This window comes from Muscardinus avellanarius, assembly GCF_963383645.1.
Source record: "Muscardinus avellanarius genome assembly, chromosome: 8".
Taxonomy (NCBI): Eukaryota; Metazoa; Chordata; class Mammalia; order Rodentia; family Gliridae; genus Muscardinus; species Muscardinus avellanarius.
The window spans coordinates 110119357-110128921 of NC_137794.1; the positions used below are offsets into that span (position 1 = coordinate 110119357).

Consider the following 9565-nt stretch of genomic DNA (forward strand, 5'->3'; position numbering starts at 1 on the left):
GGTCTTCCCGTCTCAGCCTCCTAAGTATTGGGATTATATGCAAGCACCACCAGGCCTGGCCCACTGATCTGCTCCTCATATTGAACGATGGCAAAAGTGATGGGATCTCATTTCCTACCTCACTAATGGGACTTTCTGTCAGAACTAAAGAAACTACTGCAAGTAATGGGCTTAAAACAGCGCTCGGGGTCAGTTGGTCCAGGTGCCCAGGCTGGAGGCGTCCTTCCCATCACACCCCTTCCTGCAGCCTCCGTCGCCAAGACCATTCATCAAGGACTTTGTATCTAAGGCCTCCTAAAAGTTTGTTACCCAAGATGATGAATGCCGACATGGATGCAGTTGATGCTGAAAATCAGGTGGAACTGGAGGAATAAACACGACTTATCGATCAAGCATTGGAACTGCAACACACACTTGAAGATCTCTCTGCAAGAGCAGATGCAGGTAAAGAAGAAAATCTGAAGCTAAAATCAGAGAACCAGGTTCTGGGACAGTATATAGAAAACCTCATGTCTGCTTCTAGTGTTTTTCAGACGACTGACACAAAAAGCAAAAGAAGGCAAAGGGATCAATTTCCCTTCTGTTTCATGGAACTGCTGCTGATCTTTTTGTTTTTCTTTAATACTTGGATAATTCTAAAAGGTACAGAACTTTTGTTTGTGGCTTCACTATTTAAGAAGACAATGTCAAATCTAGGCAAAAGTAACTGCATGACAAGTTTGTGTATTATGTTAGTCTATGAAGGTGTGCAAATGTATTGTAGAGACTTTAGAATTCCATATACTTATGAGACTTGAAGATGAATGTTTTATCAAATTTGCTTTAATATATACATTTAGCGCTGTCTTTTAGTATAGGCTTGGTAAGATATTTAAAAAAAATAACTACCATGTTGTGAAAAAGTGACCAAAATCATGTCCTGAGTGTGCAGCTTCAGGTGCCCCGTCCACCGTCTGTGCCTCTCCTCCATCTGCCTCTCCTTTGCATTGCCCTCCCCCAAGGAAAACAGATGGTTTCACGTTTGTAAAAGTAATTTTAATAGTTAATCACCTATAAGAGTAACCTGTACTCGTAATTGTTGATACTTAACCAAAATAAGATACTTTCTCGGCTAGAGCTTGTTGTTTGTGATACTTAATAAGGTAAGATTGTTGATTTCTCTTTAATTGAAAACAAATTGAGGCTATAAATTGAAGATTTTTCTTTGAAATGAAATTTCGTATTGGGAAGAATTGTTAAAATCTTCCTTTACCCAAAATAACTCATTTGGTATCTGAAAAGAGAGGAGTTCCGGTCATGTGTTGTTTTAAACATAGAAAACCTTAGAAATAAGGTAGAAAGAAGTTGCTAAGTAATAATAACCAACTCCAGATGTTTTCTCTCCAGATCTGTGTCACCTCTGTCTTAGAGTAGATCTTTTAGGGAAAGAGGACTGAGTTTGAATACCACATGCTAGACGTGTTACAGAGTTTGGCAAGGTTTATATGTGGGACCCAACAGATCAACTTTTGCAAAATTCCTTCAGAGAGTACATTAGTATCAGAATCATAAATAAACGGGAGAATTTAACATGTATAAGAATCAGTAATCTTACTCAGTATTTCAGCATTTTATCTTCTCCCAGAATTTTCTGTAAATTCAACAACTTGGTTTGTAAGAGTTTTAGTCTTATTTAAGAATATTTAAAAATTTAGTTTGTAGATTCCATTTGGTAAGGGAATCAGTATCAGAAGTAATATTAAAATGTTATAAAAGAGATTCACTAATATAGCTTATGATTATTAGATTTGGACTACTTTTAATCATGAAATAATCTTACGTACTAGTGTAAGATTTGATGACTTTAGCTATATGAAGATATAATAGACTGCAAATGCTTTGCGTCCTTTTGTGACCTAATTTACAAATATTTAAAAGTGTGTTATAGTTCTGCTTTGCTGTTTAATAAAAAGTTGTTTCAGAGAAAGAAAAAAAAAAAAACAGCGCTCGGCACAAAGTAAGACATCGTGTTTTTGCAGGCTCAGCAGGTCTGCTGTCTCAGCCACAGGATTTCTCTTTCCAAATAGACCACTTGGGATGAATCTTCATGAGGAATGTATGGGAAATAAATAGGTACCTGATATTTTAGTCAATAGGGACATACAATCTAAATTTTCCAAAATCATACTGTTTGATAGCATAGCCTTTGTAAAATGAGAAGCAGGCTAGGTCAACATATAAATGAGAACTCCTGGTACAACATGATATTCACATTTCCAACCTAAAACAAAGTTATATAAATGCACAGAAAATGTGAGAAATGGCCGGGTATGGTGGTGCACTCTTGTAATCCTAGTACTTGGGAGGTTGAGACAGGAGGATTGCAGGTTTGTGGCCAGCCTTAGCTACTTAGTGAGGTCCTCCACAATGTAGTGAGATCCTGTTTCAAAATAAAGAATAAAAAATAGGGCTGGGGGTGTAGCTCAGAGGTAGAATGCCTAATACTGGTTCAACCCCCAGTATCGCAAAACAAACAAATGTGAGAAATGTACTTACATGACTTTTGTTTTTAAAAACAATGTCAAAGTTGTGTCTGATTTATTCTAAAGAATGTGATTCTCCGCGAAGAAAATATTACATTATATTGCAAACAACGTTAATGTTGCTAAATATCGGTAAATGTTGGTAAAGGGCTTCAGCTTGGAAGCTTCTTAAATATGTTTGATTTTTTTTTTTTTTTTTTTTTTTTTTGGTGGTACTGGGGTTCCTGGAAACCCTTCTACCTCCGGGCTACACTCCCAGACCTATTTTATATTTTTATTTGGAAACAGGGTCTCCAGGGCAAAACGTTTGATTTTTAAAAATACATTAAGCTGGGAGTGGTGGCACACGCTTGTAATCCCCACCCTTGCGAGGAGGAGACAGGAAGATCGCGCAGGTTTGAAACCAGCCTCACTGGCTTAAGAGACCCTGTTTTCAAGTAAAAATATATATAAAAAATAGGTCTGGGAGTGTAGTCCGGAGGTAGAAGGGTTTCCAGGAACCCCAGTACCACCAAAACAAACAAACAAACAAACAAACAAACCCCACACATTCAATCCATGATGAGGTAGCCATGGACATGTGACCTCTGCAGATCTACAAGCTCCCTGCCCAGAGGCCCCTGTGCTGGGGTTAGCGTTTTGCTTTTCCTGTCTTGAAATTCTTACTATTATTTTTAAAGGGGCCTTTTATTTTCATTTGTTCCTGAGTCCTGCAACTTTTGTGGCCAGTCCTGGGGTTGGTTCTTATCAATGACTAAAGTGTTGCCTCAAAGGTAAAAGGAAGTTTCAAAACCATTTGAGCAACCGAAGAAATACTTCTTTGTGGCTCAAACTATTTATAGTAAAATGCAACTGACTTTTCCCTTTGCCTGTGTAGGCAAAGGGTGGGTTCTTCTTGTCAATGGATGAGGAGGCAATTCAGTCCTGGACTCCAGCCCTGGAGGCCAATTACGCAGACCTGAAAACGACCACGGGGCTCCTGATTCCATTTGCTTTAAAAATCACATCTCTTCTTCTATAGAAATAGAGTGAAACTTCTTTGAAACATATCTGGGCTATACATATTGGAGTGTAGTACCAAGTACATCTTGAAAATGTAGAGAAGATTCAAGTCTAAATTAAAATTGGATAAATTGGATACATTCCCCAAACACCATGTAACACCACATACACACACTCCAAAGAGTCAACCATCACGTCTCATGCCTTCCCTTGTCTATGAAATCGAGTCTTATTGAACCCAGGGGTGTTCTACCTCTGAGCTACACCCTCAGTCCTTTTTATTTTAAAACAAGGTCTCGTCAAATTCCTGAGTATCTAACTCAACTGCTGAGGCTGGCCTCAACTGCAATCCTCCTGTATCAGTCTCCCAAGTACTGGCATTACAGGCTTGCACCACCACATCTGCCACAGCCTGGTGGATTTTAAGCTTTCCTGCTGTATCCGTTATAACCCTTTGGGGGCTTGTACTGTGACTCACACCTGGAATTCGGCAGACCATCAACCCCAGCACGCTGCAATCAGCTAATGAATCATTAACTTTCAGGCAAGTGGGGGAGACTGAGGCTCCTCCTCCATCTTTTCTTTTTAGGATACACGAGCTTGCCAGAACCCTTCCTGGAAAGCACGTGGGAAGTGAGCCCTTCAAAGCCAACACCTAACACGTTGCCAGCCCTGCTTCGTGCTCCGTGTGGGTAATAATTCTGTCTGCCCAACGTGGGCTGCAAGGAAGGTCCTGTTCTCCTCACATTACAGATGAGAAAGTAGAAGCACACAGAACACCAGTTAGTAGCTGATGGAGCTAAGCGTCAGCCCCAGCGCTGTGGCTCCAGTGTGTGTCGGGGTCCGTGGCACTGAGCCGTGTCCCTCAGCAGGGGAAGAGCGGGCCCCAGGAAGAGGCCCGGTGGTGCCCCGGGTGGAGCAGCAATGGCAAGGAGGAGCGGTCTGCTGAGGTCTGCTGGGGCTCACTGGCCAGGCCCTGGGTGTATTGACTCTGCGGCCCCTTCCTAGTCACCCTGATTCTCTGCTGGGGAGGTGGCAGAGGAGAGTTTCTGGGGAGGTAGAGGAGGAGGAGCACTTCTGGTGTCATATTCAGCTGAAGCAGTGGTGTGAAGGTCCTGTTTCTGGCCACCGCTAGTCCCCTGCCCAGGGGGCGGCTGCCTGCCAGGTCAGGCAAAGTCCCCACCTGCGGCGGCCGCAGCGCCCGGCCACTCCCGTTTCTGCAGTGTGCTCTTCCCCAAGCACCCATGCTGGATGCCTCCTTTCTCCCTGACTCCGCTCAGTAGAACACAAGCCCTGGGGGCTCCGGGAGCTCCTGAGCACATGGCCGGGCAGCCACAGCCTGCGGGGTTCTGCAACCACCCAGCAGAGACTGTTACCTGACTTTGTCCTGACACCCAGGAGGGCAGAATTTCCCCAGCTGGTGTTTGTCTCCCTGGGGTTTTCTCAGGTCTCTGAAAACAACACATCCCCAACTGGGATACTAGGGGGGAGGATGTCAGATAGGTTCTGAATTCTTTGAAATCTCTAAGCATCTAACAACAATAATCCTGGAGGGTAGGCGTGAGAAGCTCTTTAAAACCGGTCACATTTCCCCTCAAAGTTTAAATTAGAACTTTTCAGGGGAAATTGAATGAAAGTATAAGAAATATGTAAATGCTCTTCTTCCTACAAAACAAAAATCAGGTGTTTTTTTCTCTGACCATGTTTTTATAGTTAGAATGCAGTATAGACATATGAAAATGTTTTTCTTCCTTTGAAACAGGAATCATGTTACAGCCCCCCCCATGCCTCCAGGGTTAGCCAACTGCATGCGAAAGTGGCCCTCGCCCTCCACGCGTGGGCGTCACCTGGTATTGACCCTGATGGGGCACCTCTCTCTCATCCCCAGAGGTCCCGCTCTTTCTCTGATGGACCCCCAAAGTCTAGCTCTGGATGTCTCCTAGCCCGCTTGCCTTGACGAGTGTGCAATTTTTGGAGGGCTGTCACACATTCCTTGGGCCCACCTGGTCCTTTTGAAAAACCCACAAAGTCCTGGGGCTGGGTGAGAGCCCGGGGGCTGTGCCCCCCAACACAGGTGGAGAGCCAGGAGGCTCCTGGGAGTTCTGTTCCCGCCCTTTCCTCTCTGTGGGGCAGCTCCATGTGTCTGAGCTTCACTGCTCATCTGTAAGATGGGCAGTGAGGATCCTCAGACCTGAGGTCCTGGATGCTGCCTGGTTGCAAATGTGCCTGGGTGGGTGTTTCCCTGGACCCCTGTGAGGCGCTGCAGCTCCGTCCCACGCTCCTCTCTGAATTGTGTGTGGCCAGCAAGCACAACTTGTGTGGAAAAGAGGAACCCTGACCCTCTGTGGTGATCTCCTCCATAGCCATTGCCTGGGATTCCAGCTGGAGCTCAGGTCTGCTGGGGGGGCACACCCCCAAGTCTTCCTGTGTTCTGTCCTTGGGGCCTCTGCATCCAAGCCAGTGGACAGCCTGTCTAGCACTCACGCCGCTGTCCCTTGCCTGACTGGTCCCTTCCAGAGTGCTCACTCAGGAAAGGGCTGCGGTTCATTTCTTGCAGGCCTCAGAAGACTCAGGGAGGAAGCAAGAATCTCAAAGCCGAGGGGAAGGGGCCCGCAGAGGTGAGGGGCGTGGGTGCGGCACCCTGGTGGCTGCTGCTCTGTGGTCCCACTCTGCTGCTTCTACTGGGTGTCACCGCACACTCTCAGCGGAGGCAGGAGGAGTTGCTTAGTTTCTTGGTTAGTTAATATAAAAAATATCAAGAGGGGTGGTGGGGCAGGGGAAAGGTGAGCGTTGGTGTGGGGAGAGGCCGCTCGGGCTTCCTGTCCTCTGCTGCCCAGGGCAGGGCCGGGCGACACCTGGGGCAAGCGCGTTTGCTCTGCAGACTCAGCCCTCCCCTGAGCCTGGTAAGAACCTCGAGCTCCTGAAAAGGAGGAAAGTATTTGGGCCACATCGATGGCCTTAACAATTAATTACCTGGGCAGTATTAAAGAGCTGTGCATGAACTCATGATGAATTAGGCGGGGCATGTATCCAGAGCACCTGTGAGTGTGCTCATGAATGTGTGCCCGCACCTACATCTCAGGGGTAAGGAAAGTCAAGGGGAGCCACTACACCTCTCTGGTTGTTCTATAGGCAAGAAAAATTAACGCTTTGCTTCTATTGATTTATCCTAATCTAAGGCAAATCAGTGTTGAAGAAGAATCAATGCAGAACTTCCCAAAGAAGGAAAAGATATGCATAATGTGAACTTGATTATCGTGTTTCTAAATTTCTGGCTTATTGCTGTGAACACATTATCTACTTTTTTGTTTTTATGGTATTGGGGATTGAGCTCAGGCCCAATCTCTGAACTACAACCCCAACCCTTTAAATTTGAAGAGTTCTTGCTAAATTGCCAAGGCTGACCTTGAACCTACCATGCCTCAGCCTCCCAAGTACTGGAATTATAGGCATGTGTCACCACACCCTGCTAGCTTCTTTTTGAATAATGGATTTCTATACTTTCTCAAAGTTTCTACTTGCTCCTACTTCCCTACCGACGCCTTTGACGCTGTCCCAGGAGTTCAGTCCCTGGGAGCTTGGGGGGACCAAGCTGCCCCAGCCCCGGCAGCCAGGGTGCTGGGAAGTGCTCCAGGTCTCCCCCAGTGCTTCTGGGTGCTGTCAAGGTCTTGGGAAGAGACTGGTAAAGACACAAGGGCGGTCCACACTCACCTCTGCTGGGTGCTGACCAGCCAGTTCCAGAAGGGGGGGAGCTGGCTCTTGGTGGTCTCGGGGGTCAACTCCACAGGGCTGTGGCAGCCAGGCTTATGCTGCTCTCGGGGTGGAGACTTCTGGCTTCTCCTGGGGAGAGAGTAGCAGTTAGAATCTCTGGAAGAAGAGTGATCCTGGGAAGTCAGGACACCTGTGGCATCCTGGGAATGTTTCCAAGCGCTGGGCCACCCATGGGCCGCCCCTCGCTGGCTTCACTGGGGTGGAGATTAGCAGGGAAGATACCCTGATGCTGAGCTATAGGTCGTTTCATGTGAACTTTCTTTTCTTTTTTCTTTCTGGTACTGGGAATTGAACCCAGGGGCATTCTAGCTCTGGCCTATACCCCTAGCCCTTTTTTGATTTTTGATTTTGAAACAGTGTCTCACTAGCCAGGTGTGGTGGTTCACGCTTGTAATCCCAGCATTTGGGAGGCTGAGACAGGAAGGATCACAGTTCGCGGACAGCCTCAGCTACTACTTAGGCCCTTTGCAACTCTGTGAGACCCTGTTTCAAAATAAAGAATAAAAAATAGGACTGGGGGTGTTGCTCGGAAGTAGAATGCCTCTGGGTTCCATCCCCGGCATCCCCCCCCCCAAAAAAAAAGAAACAGGGCCTCACTAAGTAGCTGAGGCTGGCTGCGAACCATGGTCCTTCCATCTCAACGTCCCAAGTACTGAGATTACAAGCATGCAGCCACCATGCCCGGCTTTATTTTTTTATTTGAAACAGGTGTCACTAGGTTTCTGAGGGTCTCACTAAATTGCTGAGGCTGGTCTGGAACCTGCAATCCTCTATCTCAGCCTCCCAAGTGCTGGGATTACAAGCGTGAACCACCACACCTGGCTAAATGTGAACTTTACAAAAGGGTTTACAGTAAAGCACAGCAATATTGTGGGCCATGTTTCAGAGAAGAGCTAACAAACACTCGTTAGGTTCATGTTAGGGATTTCTGTGAAAATTTTAACCTCAGCCCATACTTCCCGGACTTTCCCACACCCCTATGTCGGAGGTGACGGGTTGACTCCTTAACTCAGGAACTCAGGATCGGCAGGGCTGGCTTGTGCCCGTCGGAGGCATGGACAGAGGTTTATTTAGGAAAGTAGGAAATACACATTCAAGGGAGAATGTGGGATCTCTCAAGAGGGAGACAGAGACCCGTGAGGAGTGCGGGATTCTTTCCTTTCTCGAGGGCTTTGTGAGGGGTGGGCGAGAGGTCTGTGAGGATGGCCTTGCTGTGGTCACAAGGTGATTTCCAGTGGTCCTGACCTGCACCGTCTTGTCATCAGTGTCCATCTAAACTACTCGCAGACAGCCGGCAATGTGGAGGCGGCGGCTCTCTGGGTATGCCCAAGGCGGCTCCTGTTTTGTGTGCTCTGTGATCTAATAAACAGACACCACCCTAGGGACGGTCAACCGTGCTCTGGGTCTCTTGAAAATTCCTCAGGAACTTGTGGGTGTAACAGGCCGGGTCATGGGCTTCCAGATTAAAGTTACATTTTTCTTTTTCTCCTTTATGTCTCCTTCCTACCTATTTACTTTTCCATCCTTTTCATCTTATTCTATCACCAATGCACACAGCGAGTGATGAGGTTCGCACCACTCCTGGGGTAAACAGAGGCCTCTCAGGCTGACTGCCCCCAGCCCTCCATCAGAGCCCCAAGGGTTGAGGGTCAAAGTTGTAGGTAGATTTGCTTTGTGGCTCAGGCTGGAGGCTCTGACTTGTTGAATTAGCAGAAGTTTTCCCCAAATGTCGAAAGGGTCAAACTCGGAACCAATAAGTAACTGCATTAGTGTTTTTCTTCTATGACTGTAATACTGTTTTTCTTCTATTCCTGGTTCTCTTCCTGCTTTCTTAGCACCAGTGCGGATTCAAGGTCACTTGAGCGACCCAAATAGTCATAATCCATAACTTGACTCCAGCATCATCCTTCCTCGTGGTTCTTACAGCCTTCCTGTCACCCCGGTAACTGGTTCAGGTTTGGTCGTTTACCTGTGGTAGAGATGGGTCACCTTGGCAGGCAGGCAGGCAGTGTGTGTGTGTGTGTGTGTGTGTGTGTGTGTGTGTGTGTGTGTGAGAGAGAGAGAGAGAGAGAGGAGATAGAGATATCAGGAGGGGGTGGATTCTGGGGGCAACTTCAGTTCTTGCTCACATACCTAATTCTTTCCATTCTACAAACTTCAAAGGACTCTGAGCTACGTCTTTTATACAGAGAAGCTTCTATTTCATTCAAATGTGATATTTGAATCACACTGTGTTGGGGCTCCAGAACACATTTCCGTCACTCGAGAAG

At 46.6% G+C, this 9565-nt stretch overlaps 1 pseudogene across 1 annotated transcript; it reads left to right on the forward strand.

Moving 5' to 3' along the window:
- The first annotated feature begins 314 nt into the window (after positions 1 to 314).
- LOC308266138 (short coiled-coil protein B-like) lies at positions 315 to 4183 on the forward strand (annotated as a pseudogene). Its single transcript has 2 exons — positions 315 to 559; positions 4114 to 4183. The product of its transcript is annotated as a short coiled-coil protein B-like (transcript).
- The last annotated feature ends 5382 nt before the right edge of the window (positions 4184 to 9565 follow it).